Raw genomic sequence first — 13,926 nt, 5'->3', positions numbered from 1 at the left:
TGTTGTCAAGCCTATATGTTAGTTATTTAGCCTTACTTTATATATTCTCAGTAAGATAAATCCTATATTAAGTACATAATAGTATGTGTGGTTTAAATATATGTAACGCGATTACTATTCGTAACAGCAAAAGAATGAAAGGTAGGTATGAGACATGAACAGAAGTTGAAAAATGAAATTATAGGATTAAATCACACTACACAATTAGGTACTTCAAATTTTGATGAACCAAAAATCTTAAAACCCTAATCATTCATCCTCTAATCACAACCTCTTTTATATACTTGCCACAATCAATAATGTCTTGAGTTGCTTTGACATCTACCTCATTCCTCATTAACTGTGGGAAGAACAACCAAATGCCTGTTACCATCACAAACCCAACTGTTAATGGGCCGGATACAGCCCAATGCAACTTCCACTTCTGGCCCAAACTTATCTTCACACCCATCTCCAACACAACACATACACCATGCAAAACAAAGAACCACGTGACTTCCCACGTGGGAGTCACTCGTGTTGCATAGTAATAAACCAACTCATGCATCAACCCCGAAACAACAAATGAAGCCACGACACCTGTCACTTGGGCCCACTTTTGACCCACAAACTTCACAACCGTTGACCTAACGGGTTTGTATACAGTGTGACGTAGTATTTCTGTTACTCTGAGGTTCCATCTCCGACCCCAAAAATCTTGTAGCGATGTTGACAAGTAAGGCTCATTGGACGGTGGTTCGAGCTCGATCCCAAGTGTGACCCGTACTAAAAAATCACACACCCCCAATGCAATATCAATAGCCAAATACATCAAACCACAAAAAGCCACCATATTTTTATTGTAAGAGTACACCACTTCTAAAATGACAAAAATAACCACCTTTGACCAAAAATTCAAGGGTAATACCACCTCCCTTTTGTTGGGTGAAATTACTAAATTACCCTCTTGACCTTTTGTTGAGGGGTTGACTTTCTTAATCTTGATGGGAAAAGCTGCAAGAAAAATGAATCTAAGAAGAGATGATGATTGATCATCATTATCATCATCATATGATAAAGGGCCAAGATTGAAGGCGTACAATAAGAGTTTGAAGTTTGCGAGCCACACGATAAAACCCCCAAAGAGGATATTTGGAAGAGGTCTAGAGAGAGAAAGAGGGAGAAGAGTGAAGAGAGAGAAAATTGGTAAAAGAGAGATGAATCTAAGAATACCCTTTGGAAATTTAGAGGCTATGAAATAAGAGTAACAAAGTGATGCAAAGATTATTATCCATGCTTTTATGAATTTCTTGCCTTCATCTTCTTCCATTTTTATGAAACAAAAAATTTATGGGTTTTTAGAAGGATTTTAATTTGGAATATGTTAGTTTTATACAAGTAACTAAGCTTGTGAGCTAATGATCTAATTAAAAAAGAAATATAATTTTTTAAGTTGTTGGAGATTGTAATTATTAGATTAAATAGTGCTGCTACAAGCTGGCTCTCAACGTGCAAGCATATTGAGAATGATATTAATAAAACCCTTGTGTCAAATTATTTAAAAACTTTTTTGGTTATTTCGCGAGTCAAATATTGCATTTAAAAAACGAATAGAGTGTAAATATATTCTTGAACTTACTTTCATCTCGGTTTTTGGTTCGTTGCAGGGTTATATGGTATTCCCTTCGTCTCATTAGTAGTAGGTATCACTTACACGAATTAATACAAGCCCAGTAATGTAGTTACTCCTTATTTTGTAATTCAACTTTGAAAGTTCATAATGAGAGTAGAGTACCATATACTCATTGAGCAAAATGAAAATGCAATAAAAGAAGATAAAGTTCTTCTAACTCATAATCAATAATTTTGCCAAACTTATGCATTTCATATTTAAACTTAAATTTAAGACAAAGTGGTAGACAACTTTAAAATGGACCGAATCCTCGATAAGAAAGCAAGAATGATCATTTAGCTAGATTTCATGATCCACACACAACCGATTCGATCCGAGATCTTGGAATTGCTTTTCAAGATCGATTTATAAAACCAATCACAAATTTAATGAATCAATCTCTAGAGAATAAATCAATTTGCATATGTTCAACTTAAATCCATCATCACTTGTTACTAAAAATAAAAATGGACCAAAAAAAGGCATTTATATCAAACAGGCAACGATGCTACCAATGTACTTAAATTCTGTTCCATTGAATGCGATTTAAAAACAAATAAATACTTCTGTTAAGTAGATCAGACAAAGCAGCCAAAAAAGTGGTAAAATTGAATAGGGTTTTATGACTAGTCTATATCAAGTATTAGTTACCCTCTCTTATCTTTTCCATCTACCAAACAACTAATCACCAGTAAAAAAAACTGTAGTGAAATGTCAGTATGTCACTAGTTGAAGACATAAATTCTAAACTAAACGCATTTAAGAAAAATAAGACCATAACTAAAGCCACATTTTAGCTTAGTTCACTTTATTTTCGCTTAATTTGAAAAAAAAATGATTTACGTGTTTAGATAAGAATAGTTTTAATAAGGAAATAAAAAGGTTAACTTTGAGGTTCATTATTTTACAACTAAAATAATTTTAAATTAGCTCTTATAAGCAAATTTAGATTAAAAATAAGGTAAATAGAATGTATCATATGTCATCATCCGTTTTTATGAAAGAACTCGTTTTACATGCAACTCTATGGTTTTACGTATTATACTATACTATTAGAAAATTTATACGAATTACGCATCAACCAATGTTACTCCGTATTGGCAATAAAGATAAAGGTATGATAAAAACAAAAATGAAGGATTTTCATTCTTAAAAGTATTACACTTAAAACTTAATAAGAGTAATCGATTTAAAAATGTTTTGCACTTAATTAGATAGAATTAATTATTAGGTAGATTTTCAATAACATATGAATGGTGGTTGGGTTGTATATCACTATACCTAGGGAGGTCCTTTATTTATAAGCTACTAGGTCTATGACTATGACTTGTTCTAAGAGTTTATGACATATACATCCTTTGTTACACTATAAAACCAAACACATTGTAACAAGAATTTATAAACTAAGGGGGCGTTTGGTATGAAATTAATAAAGGTAACGGAATGGAAACAAATTAGGGGGGGAAAGGGAATTATTTAGTGTTACCCTTACTAGTTGTTTGGTAGCACTAAGGAAACGTAAACAATTACAACCAATCCGTTTCCTCTTGTTTGGCATAGATAACTTGAAAGAAATTGTTTTCCTTTCTTTTTTTTGTTGTCTTTGCTAATTTTTGCTACACATTATACAATGTAGAAGAGCAACAATAATTGCCATAATAGATATATGCAAAGTCACATAAATTACTGATTATGAAAGAATTGAAATTCTTGTAAAAAAAGAAAGAAAGAAAAAAAAACTTTCAAAGTTAACATTGACATATACAAATATTTTCCCAAAAGAGTCGGATACATCATGCAGGGAGGCAATCATATCATCATCATCATTCCTACACAAGCTCTTCAGCCCTCTTATACTTTCCTTCTACCTTAGCCTCCTTCGCCTTTATAGAGCATTTTCTGGATTGAGTAATGAGTAGTAGAATTAGTTGCGAAAGAATGAGTAGAATTCACATCATCTTCTTCATCACTGTCGACATTCAATGGTTGCTTATCAATCTCTAGATCCCATATCTTCTATAGCATCAACGAACAATTAACTTGCATCTTCGGTAGCTTTGTCTTTTGCGTATATTTTCGCAAGAGTATCATAGTCAATGAATGAAACTCCAACCACCCCTTAGCTTTCTTGTGAATCTGCCACATAATAGAGGATGCACAATTTAATGAGATAGTGTAAGTTTAATATAAGCAAGCACTAAGCTACCGAGCTGCTACACAAAGTATCATATTCATCTTTCATTTATAAATACTTTAATTTTATGCAACGAACTAGCGTGGTGTTGATAAATAAAATGGACGGAAGGTTGAGTTGGATAAATAAAGCTCGAAGCTTTCGTACAATCGTCAATGGCTTTAGGCCATCACTCTCCAAGACTATCTAACTTAATACTTTCTGCCTGCCTTCTCTACTCTAAGCTACAACTATTTACTACTACTACAAAGCATAAGTGGCACAAAGCCTTAATTACTACATGTACTACTCTTGTCCTCTTACTATTTTAGTGCAATAACAAACAAACAAATAAAGGTGCTTTGTCCCCTGCTCAGTCCCCTGTTTCCTTCTGCTGCTGCTGCCATGGTAAGTTGTTGTTGGTGCAAAGCCCCTGCTGCCCTCTCTGTCCTCTAAGGTAGGTGGGTGTCACGGGTGGTGGTGGGAGTGGGTTCATTGCCTTTTAACACATGATCTATATGTCCTTAACTATACTTTCCCTAAAACAAGTTTGTTATTACAATAATACTTTAAATTTTTTGTAATTTTGCAGCAGATTGTACTACCAAATCACAATTAGAAAAGACTAACAGACCTAGAACATTATCTCTATATTATTATACAGTCACAACACTTGTACATAATTCACCCAAAAGTATCCTAAATAAGAATGAGAAAACCAAGCTGGAACAATACATTTAAGACCAAGTGGAATATGTTGCGAATTCAACCTAAATTATTACTATATACTTGTAAATTTCATAACTAAGTAGATCAATATTAATTAAGATTCAATTCACTATGTTTGATCAAGTTTTTGAAAAGCCAATAATTGTTTGATCAAGTTTGATCAACCACCTCCTCACCATGGAACCACCACCACCACCTCCACAACCACTGCAGACTCTAACAACCTCCCTCCCAACCCCACAATGCTTCAAATGCGGCGCACCCACCAACCTCCCACCCCCACCCCCACCACCACTACCCGACTCAGCCTCAGCTCCTTCCTACATCCATCTCTGCCTCCTCGCCAAACCAATCCAAATAAAAATTCTAAATTAGCAACTTCCTAAGGCACTTCAAATCCAAAAACAATCCCCAACTATACAATCACCCCACCAAAATCATGGGTCACCCCACCAAAATCATGGAAAAAATTAGAGGAAAATCACAAAATAACCAGCAAATAAAACACAACAGTCTGCTTATTACCAAAAGAAGCATTGTGACTGTTCACAGGAGCAAAATTCTTAACATGAGAAATTCTTCTAGCCAAGACTTAATCCAAGTTCAAATTCAAGCTCGTAATAATCATCAGAAACCTTATAATTAACATTCTAATGATGATGATGATGGTAGTTGGTATGGAGTTGAGTATGGTGGTTTAGGTTTGCTCAGCCCTAACTAATTAACTAAATTTGGCCCTAGGAAAACCCTAATTTCTAATAAGAAGCAGTGTAGATCGAAATAATAGTAAACTCAAACCAAAATTCACCAACACCATGGATCGAAAATAGCAATCAACAAAAAGATCGAAAATAGCAATCAACAAATAGATCGAAAACATAAATCAAATTGAAATCATCAAAATACAAATAATCATGTAAACATACAAATTCAACTCAAAATTCTACCCAAAATTTACACAAATTCAAAAACTAGGGTTTCTTTAACAAAAATTTGATAGATAACAAACCTATAATTGTTAGGATTGCTGATTTCCGGAAATTCGATGTAGGAAAACTGATCATCTTGAGCGAAATCTGAAGATTGGATCGATCAAAGTTGAGAATTTTCTGGAGAATTATGGAATGAGAGGAGAAAGAAAAAGGGTAAAGTTGTGTATTTTGGGTTAGAGGAGAGTAACGTGATTTGTTTCCCCAGATTTTTCACCGGAAACAAAGTGGTGGAATGGGTTACCACCAAGAAACGGATTCTGTTACTTTATTCATTAACCAAACATATTCTAACGGAAACGGTTTCTTGATTCCGTTTCCACACCTATAAAAAATCCATACCAAACACCCCCTAAGTGTATTGGCAACCAAAACAACAAAAACCATCACAAACTTCAAACAAATCCCAAAAAAATGGGAGAAGCCCAAAAATTCTTCCAATCTTGCTTAATAATTTTAGCATCACTTTGCTACTCTTTCTTGATACCTTCAAAGCTTCCAAAAGGCAAAATTAGGTTTTTTTCACTCCTCCCAATTTTCTCACTATTCACAATTCTCCCACTTTCTCTTTCTAGACCAATTCCTATCACAATAATTAGTTGGTTCATTACATGGCTTGCAAACTCAAAGCTTCTTCTTTTTGCTTTCAATCTCGGCCCATTATCGGCCCAAAACTCTTTAATTAATTTTATTTTAATTGCTGCATTACCCATTAAAATTATGGAAAAAGATCCTTTATATCACACCCAACACACTAGAATATTACCCCCTGATAATTGGTTAAGATCTTTCTTTTTTACCCTTTTTGTAATAATTTATGACCGTACAAAAAGTTGGGTTATGTTTGGATGTGCATTATTTCTTTTTATTGATTTATGTTTTGCATTTTGTGCTTTCATTGTGGGGCCCCTAGGGTTAGACCTCGAAGAGCCGTCCGATGAGCCTTACGCGTCATCATCTCTTCAAGATTTTTGGGGCCGGAGGTGGAACCGCATGGTATCAGATATACTGCGTCACACTGTGTATAAACCTGTCAGGTCAACTTTTGTTGATTTAGTGGGCCTTAAATGGGCCCAAGTGATGGGTACAATCGCGACGTTTTTTGTATCTGGGCTTGTCCATGAAGTTATGATCTTTTATGTGACCCGGGTTTGGCCCACTTGGGAGGTCACGTGCTACTTTTTGTTGCATGGGGTGTGTGTGGTTTTGGAGATGGCTGTTAAGAGGGAATTGGGCTGGAAGTTGAATTTGCATTGGGCCGTTTCAGGCCCATTAACAGTTGGGTTTGTGTTGATTACGGGTTATTGGTTGTTCTTTCCTACACTTTGGAGGAGCCATGTTGATTCTGAGTCTATTGAGGATATCAAAGTATTTGCCAAGAATTTGAAGGATATTATTATACGAAGTATAAGTTAATTACTACGTAGAAGAATTTATATTATAAGTGAAAGAATTAGAACGCCAATTTTTCTTTACGGTTGAATTGGTATTAGATCTTATATTATTAAAGTGATAATTAAATGACGGATTTATAAATTAGTATAGATATGTAGTTACTATATTCGAAGATGTATTATTTATCAACAAGGTTTACTAGTTGAGTGTATTTGTAGCACTTTTTCACTTGTATTGTTTCTTATGGTTCTCTATTTATTGCTTCCATTAACCAACTACAAAGTACAACTAGTAGTTCAGTACAAAGTAAAAGTAGGGTTGTTCATTTAGTAAAAGGTTAAGAGTTAAGAAAAGTTGTATATTTCGGTCCCTTAATATTTGGTCCATTTTTATTTAGCCTTTGAGAAACTTGAATTTAGCCTTAAAAAATTGCTCCCTACTAATTTTGGTTGTAGAGGACTATAACTTGCGTTCATAACTATTACATTTAAACCCAACCACTTTTACCCCTTGTCATTTTAGGGCCTGTTCTGTTCTGCTTAATTTCAGTTCATTTTATTTCAGCTCCAATCAGTTTATTTCTTAATTTTCTTCTCTCATAAACAATTCATTTCAGCTTTATTTAGTTCAGCTCCAATCAGTCCAGTTCAATGTATCGGAACATGCCCTTACTTCAACCAAAACTTAAAAAAAAATAACTTAATTTAACCTCTGAAATTGGTCAAGACAAATGCCGTCAAGCTTTATTCATTGACTTTAGCAAGAGTAACTTGAGAGTTTTCAATCAGACATATCAAAGATTTAAAAATGCATAGGACAATTCATGCCATCAAAACATTCAGAATAAAGGGTTGATTGGATCAAATTCAATGGTACTAATAACAAATTTTGATGCACAGAAACTCTGTTTAGGGTCAACATTTTTGTTTTCGGTGCCTTTTAATTCCTATAAAAAAGGCAAATCAAAATTTATAAAGGCAAACAACACTTTATTCCACTAAAAAAAAAAAAGTTAACGTTATAAGAATGCCCTACATAATAAATTAATAATGTACCAACGTGGTCAACTAGATGGTGATTCAATTAGATATCACAACTGTACAGAATATAATTTTACAGATTGAACTAATCAAACATTTCATTCCAATAAAGATCTGAAACTCCTACATTTTTGAAGTCAAAAAATTTCTCAAATTTGATTCAAAAAAATGGAAGAACAAGAAAACGGGGAAATTAAGGCATTAATTAAGGTATGGTTTAAGGTATTAATCTCTCTAATTTATACATATTTCATAGTTTCTAAGCTTCCAAAAGGTAAAATAAGATTAATTTCTTTATTACCAGTTTTCTCTGTTTTTACTATTCTCCCATATTCTTTATCTACCCCAACAACAGCAGGATTAACCGGGTTTTTCATTACTTGTGATAGAGTATAAAACATATTCCTGGGCCTCAACCATCAGCTTAAGCTTTTGGTTGAGATGGTCCTTTAACATGGTATCAGAGCCAGCGTGACACAAAGGTCACGGGTTCGAATCTCATCCACCCCTCCTTCAAAGTGATAGAGTATAAAACATATTCGTGGGCCTCAACCATTAGCTTAAGCTTTTGGTTGAATTGGTCCTCTAACATGGTATCAAGAGCCAGCGTGACACAAAGGTCACGGGTTCGAATCTCATCCACCCCTCCTTCAAAGTGGAATTAATTCGCACCAGGTATGGGTGGGCCTGTGTTGCATCCACATTTCAAGCCCAAAGGGCCTTTCATGTGAGGGGGAGTGATAGAGTATAAAACATATTCCTGGGCCTCAACCATCAGCTTAAGCTTTTGGTTGAGATGGTCCTTTAACAACTTGGCTTGCTAATTTCAAGTTAATCTTATTTTCCTTTAATCTTGGTCCATTAACCCATGATTTACCATCTAAATCATTCTTTAATTTCATCTTAATTGCTGCTTTTCCTATCAAGATTAAGAAGATTGGAAAAGACCCTTTTACCCCTACTCAAAAATTACCACTTAGTTTGCCGTCAAAGATTTTGATTTATTCTTTGATTATTGTCGCGGGGTATTATAGTAACTACAACAAGAGTTTGCACCCTAATGTTCTTTTGGGGGTGTATTGTTGTATAGTGTACTTGAATTTGGAGATTGTTATGGGTGTTTGTAATAAAATGGTGGGGTCCATTTTAGGGTTGCAGCTATCTCCACCGTTTGATGAGCCTTACTTATCGACATCGTTGCAAGATTTTTGGGGGCGAAGGTGGAACCTTATGGTATCAGATATATTACGCCACACTGTATATGTTCCTATAAGGGCATTTTGGGAAAATCATATCGGGAAGAGGTGGGCCCAAGTAGTGGCTACTATGGCTGCTTTTGTGGTGTCCGGGTTGATGCATGAGTTGTTGTTCTTCTACATTACGCGTGCGAGTCCCACGTGGGAAGTCACGTGCTTCTTCTTGCTTCATGGGCTGTGCTTGGTTGTTGAGATTGGGCTGAAAAGAGGATTGGGCTTCGGTGAGTTACATTGGGCCTTGGCCGGTCCATTAACTGTTGGTTTTGTGATGGTAACTGGATTTTGGTTGTTCTTTCCACAATTTGTTAGGAATAAAATTGATGTTAGATCTCTTGAGGAAGTGAATGCTGTTTGTAAGTTTCTTAAAGGAATGTCACCATTAGCTTAATTGTTATTTATTTATTTATTTTTTGGGAGAAACGTTAGCTTAATTGTTTGTATGAATATTTTCACCAAGATCTTAAAATTTTGGCAGATTTGGATTTGAATTTATAATATTCCGGCCTGCAAAAAAAAAATTGTTTTTGGTTTTGGAAAATACAATATTACTCCGTAGTGGTTTGTTTTTCTCATCTAAAAGTGAAATTTGCTTTTTATATTTCCCCACATGTTCGTTTTCTCTAGTTACCTTACACTAAATGAACATATTACTCCCTCACACATCTTGTATATAACGAGTAGGTACTTAAATACTTAATTAACTTTTAATTAAAAATATAGTAATTAAATTACTTTCATTGGTTCAACACACAATAACAAATCTTCACTCAATAGTTAATCTTATAATTGCATTCTTAACTTTAGAAAGATGTTTGTTAAGAACACATATATGGTTTATGCATGGAAAACACGTTTCCTTTGCTTATAAGATGATCTACCCTAGCACTCACTTTACATGACCAAGTAAAAAGACAACTCTCATTTGTAAAGTCAGAAATCCAACTTACGTGATTTTTTAGCATTTAATTGATTCTAACAAGAACCATCACTAGATTAACCAATTAGATTATCATAATTGATAATTTATAGGAGTATTTTAAGCTAAATCATTACCAAAAATCCAAAAACAAGGGTGGAAACAAAACCAAGCAATCAACTATAATCCAAACAAACATTGAATGGAGGGTGAAATCAAGTCATTTCTCCGGGCATGGTCATTACTATTAGCATCTCTATGCTATTGCTACTTTATAGCTTTCAAGACCCCAAAGGGAAAAATAAGGTTTATCTTTTTACTTCCATGTTTCTTTCTATTCACCATTTTCCCCCTATCTTTTTCCTCCATAATTCTTAAAGGAATAATATCGTACTTCATCACATACGTAGGAAATTTTAAACTGCTTTTACTTTCCTATGACCTCGGCCCATTGTCTGATTGTCTATATAATCCTACCACTAAATCTGACAAACAGAAAGGTGATCCACCCATAAAACTAACCTCTCTGGTTAGGTTTATATTGGTTGCTATCTTTCCCATGAAAATCAAAGATCCAATTTCCAAAAAACAAAAAACCAAAAAAGTAATACCCCTAACTATATGGCATGAGGCCTTGCTTTTCTCAATCCTCTCAACATATTATTATGCCTACAAAAGAAGACTACACTCATGTGTTATTTGGATAAGTTATTGTGGCATAATGTACTTATTCCTTGATGTAATTGTGGTAATATGCAACAAGTTAGCAAAGGCCATCTTAGACGTGGAGCTACATCCACCGTTCGATGAGCCTTACTTATCAACTTCGCTCCAAGATTTTTGGAGTCGAAGGTGGAACCTCATGGTAACAGATGTACTACGACGCACCATATATGTACCCATGAAGGTATTTTTGTCCAAAAATAATGCACGTCAACAAAAGGTCTTAATTCCTTGTGTTATGACTGTTTTTCTAGTATCTGGCCTAATACATGAACTAATCTTTTACTACTTAACATTTGTGAACCCCACGTGGGAGGTCACGTGCTTTTTTGGGCTAAATGGGATTTTAGTGATTTTGGAAAGCTATTTGAAGAGGAATTTGGGCCGTAAGATAAGGTTGCATTGGGCTTTAAGTGGCCCATTAAGCCTTGGTTTGGTAATGGGTACAGGATATCTATTGTTCTTTCCACCATTTTTAAGGAATCAAGTTGATGTAAGAATTGCTGAGGAGGCTCAGGCATTGTTTAAGTTTATTGGATCACAATTATTTTAAATGAAATCTTGTAATTATTATTTGTTTAGTTTTATTATTTGTTTACTCAATTGAATTTAATATGGATTATGTCTTTGTTAGATCTCATATTATTTGTAACTTTATTATATTATCTCTACGATTTATATAAATTGAGTCAATGATAGTTACTTTGACATATCTCTGTACGGGATTTGAATATATGGATAACTTTGTAATATACAATAATATAGGATAAACCATTGAGACAATTAAAACTAGGTAACTTTAGGAGCAGATCGAGTGAGTACAATAAATTATTATTGTTCAGTATTACTCCCTCCAGTATGTTTTAATTTCTTCTACTCAATTATACTTCCTCTGTTCCTTTTTACTTTACCTGTTTCCTTTATCACGTTTGCCAATGCAAAACTATAACGATCAATAACTTTAATTCTACATAAGGAAATATTATAAAAATTATATATTATGATAGTGCTTATTGAGATGAACTCAAAAAAATCCTACATGAATATATTTTTCCTCACATATTAAAGTTCATCTCAATAAGCATTATAACATGAACTCGTAGCTATTAATATTCAACTTGTTCAATTTTTACCTTGAAGCAATTGTGATTTGTCATTTGTGCGTGTTATATTAATAACAACTTCATATTCCTTACCTCTCTAAGCCTTCAAATATTTACTAATAAATCACATTATACTATATCTATATTGTATATTGCAATCATATCACAATATATAAAATACAACTAGTAAGTATTAATCTATTAAAAAATACACATTATCAAAGCTAAAGTTTTAACTAGGACGCCATGTAGGTAACTTTTTTTATTTTTACGTGTTCTTAACCTACTTGCTACACACTAACCGATCAAGGTTATGCAACAAATTTTTTATAAGTTGCAACTTGTAAGATCATCTTATCTTTTACGAAGCCATGAAGGTATATGCATACTTTGAAGTGTCAATTCTTCATTTGCTAGTTAGATTCTTATCTCAACGTCAAGTTTACATGATCAAACTACTTACATGGATAATCTATCTCTCTCTCTCTCTCTCTCTCTCTCTCTCTCTCTCTCTCTTTCTCAATTGAAGTAACCTAAAAAAGAAAAGCACATACAAACACACGCCTCCATAGACACCTTTTGCAAGGCCAACATTTCATGCGTGGGTGAAACCGATTCTAAGGAAGAAATAGGAGTAGGAACACACATACAATAACGTAACACATAAACTAAATCAATGATGAATTACATGTACATTTTTTGACGTCTAACTTTGTCATGCAATATTAAATTAATACATACTAATCATAAAAAAAAATTAAGATGGCAAACAAGCTAATAAACCCAAAATTCAAAAGAAAAGAAAAAAAGAACTCAATGATGGTAGAAAGTGAAGCAAAAGCATTGCTCCAATTATGGTCAATAGTATTAGCTTCTCTTTGTTATTGCTATTTTATTGTATCCAAAATTCCTAAAGGTAAACTTAGGTTTTGTTCTCTTCTTCCAATCTTCACCCTTTTTACCATATTACCACTTACTCTCTCCTCTATCCTCCCTGCCGGAATCACTGTTTTCTTCATTACATGGCTCGCTAACTTCAAGCTTATCTTATACTCTTTCAATCTCGGCCCTTTATCATCTGCTCACTTATCATTGGTTAATTTTATACTAGTTTCCTCTTTTCCCATTAAAATTAAAAATAAATACCCATCGTCTCAAATTAGAAAACCCATTATATTTTTCCTATCAAACTCCCGGTGGAAGTTGATAATTTCCACAATTATGGTGGCTATTTGCGACATTTACAAAGAGATATTAAATCGAGGTTTGCTCTTTGTGATGCATGGTTGCATGCTATATTTACTTATTGATGTTTTCATGGGGATCATCAATAAAATTGTGGGGTCTATCATGGGTGAGGAGCTACTTCCACCGTCCGATGAGCCTTACTTGTCAACATCTCTTGGTAATTTTTGGGGGAAGAGGTGGAACCTTGTCGTAACAGATATACTGCGTCACACTGTATATTTTCCAACCAGAGCATTTTTGACTAACTATTTGGGCCTGTATTGGGCCTCTCTATCTGGTGTGATGGCGGCGTTTTTGGTGTCTGGGCTAATGCATGAGCTAATATTTTGTTATTTGGCACGTGTGAGTCCCTCGTGGGAGGTTACATGGTTTTTTGTGTTGCATGGTCTTAGTGTGTTGTTGGAGTTTTCATTGAAGGATATTTTGGGCCAAAAGTTGGGCTTACATTGGGCTGTAACTGGGCCGCCGACGGTTGGGTTTGTTATGGTTACTGGATATTGGTGGTTCTTCCCACCACTTGCAAGGAACCAACTTGATACTAGAGCTATTGAAGAAGTTATGACATTGTATGAGTTTATTAAACAATCATTCAAAAAAGTATTATTGCATGACCATCACAAGTCCACCTTATAGACCATGTTATGATATACAAGTATATTTTGTTCGCGAGTCATGCTCTTATTCTTCTTTAGATCTAACTAAC

The 13,926-nt window shown here is 34.3% G+C and overlaps 1 long non-coding RNA gene and 5 pseudogenes across 1 annotated transcript; 4 read left to right on the top strand and 2 right to left on the bottom strand.

Annotated features, from left to right (window-relative positions):
- Positions 1-196: 196 nt before the first annotated feature.
- LOC145604439 (long-chain-alcohol O-fatty-acyltransferase pseudogene) lies at positions 197-1,309 on the bottom strand (annotated as a pseudogene).
- Positions 1,310-3,281: 1,972 nt separating this feature from the next.
- On the bottom strand, positions 3,282-5,868 carry LOC145606159 (uncharacterized). Its single transcript, XR_014105224.1, has 2 exons — positions 5,563-5,868; positions 3,282-3,787 (listed from the first exon to the last, which is right to left on the bottom strand). It is a non-coding gene; the product is annotated as an uncharacterized LOC145606159 (long non-coding RNA).
- An 88-nt stretch (positions 5,869-5,956) lies between these two features.
- Positions 5,957-6,958, top strand: LOC145604437 (long-chain-alcohol O-fatty-acyltransferase pseudogene; annotated as a pseudogene).
- A 1,187-nt stretch (positions 6,959-8,145) lies between these two features.
- LOC145604436 (putative long-chain-alcohol O-fatty-acyltransferase 5 pseudogene) lies at positions 8,146-9,621 on the top strand (annotated as a pseudogene).
- A 730-nt stretch (positions 9,622-10,351) lies between these two features.
- Positions 10,352-11,425, top strand: LOC145604435 (long-chain-alcohol O-fatty-acyltransferase pseudogene; annotated as a pseudogene).
- A 1,312-nt stretch (positions 11,426-12,737) lies between these two features.
- Positions 12,738-13,856, top strand: LOC145604434 (putative long-chain-alcohol O-fatty-acyltransferase 5 pseudogene; annotated as a pseudogene).
- Positions 13,857-13,926: the final 70 nt, after the last annotated feature.

The sequence above is a fragment of the Chenopodium album genome, chromosome 22 (assembly GCF_948465745.1).
Source record: "Chenopodium album chromosome 22, dcCheAlbu1.1, whole genome shotgun sequence".
Classification (NCBI taxonomy): domain Eukaryota; kingdom Viridiplantae; phylum Streptophyta; class Magnoliopsida; order Caryophyllales; family Amaranthaceae; genus Chenopodium; species Chenopodium album.
This window is presented reverse-complemented; position numbering and strand designations above follow the sequence as displayed.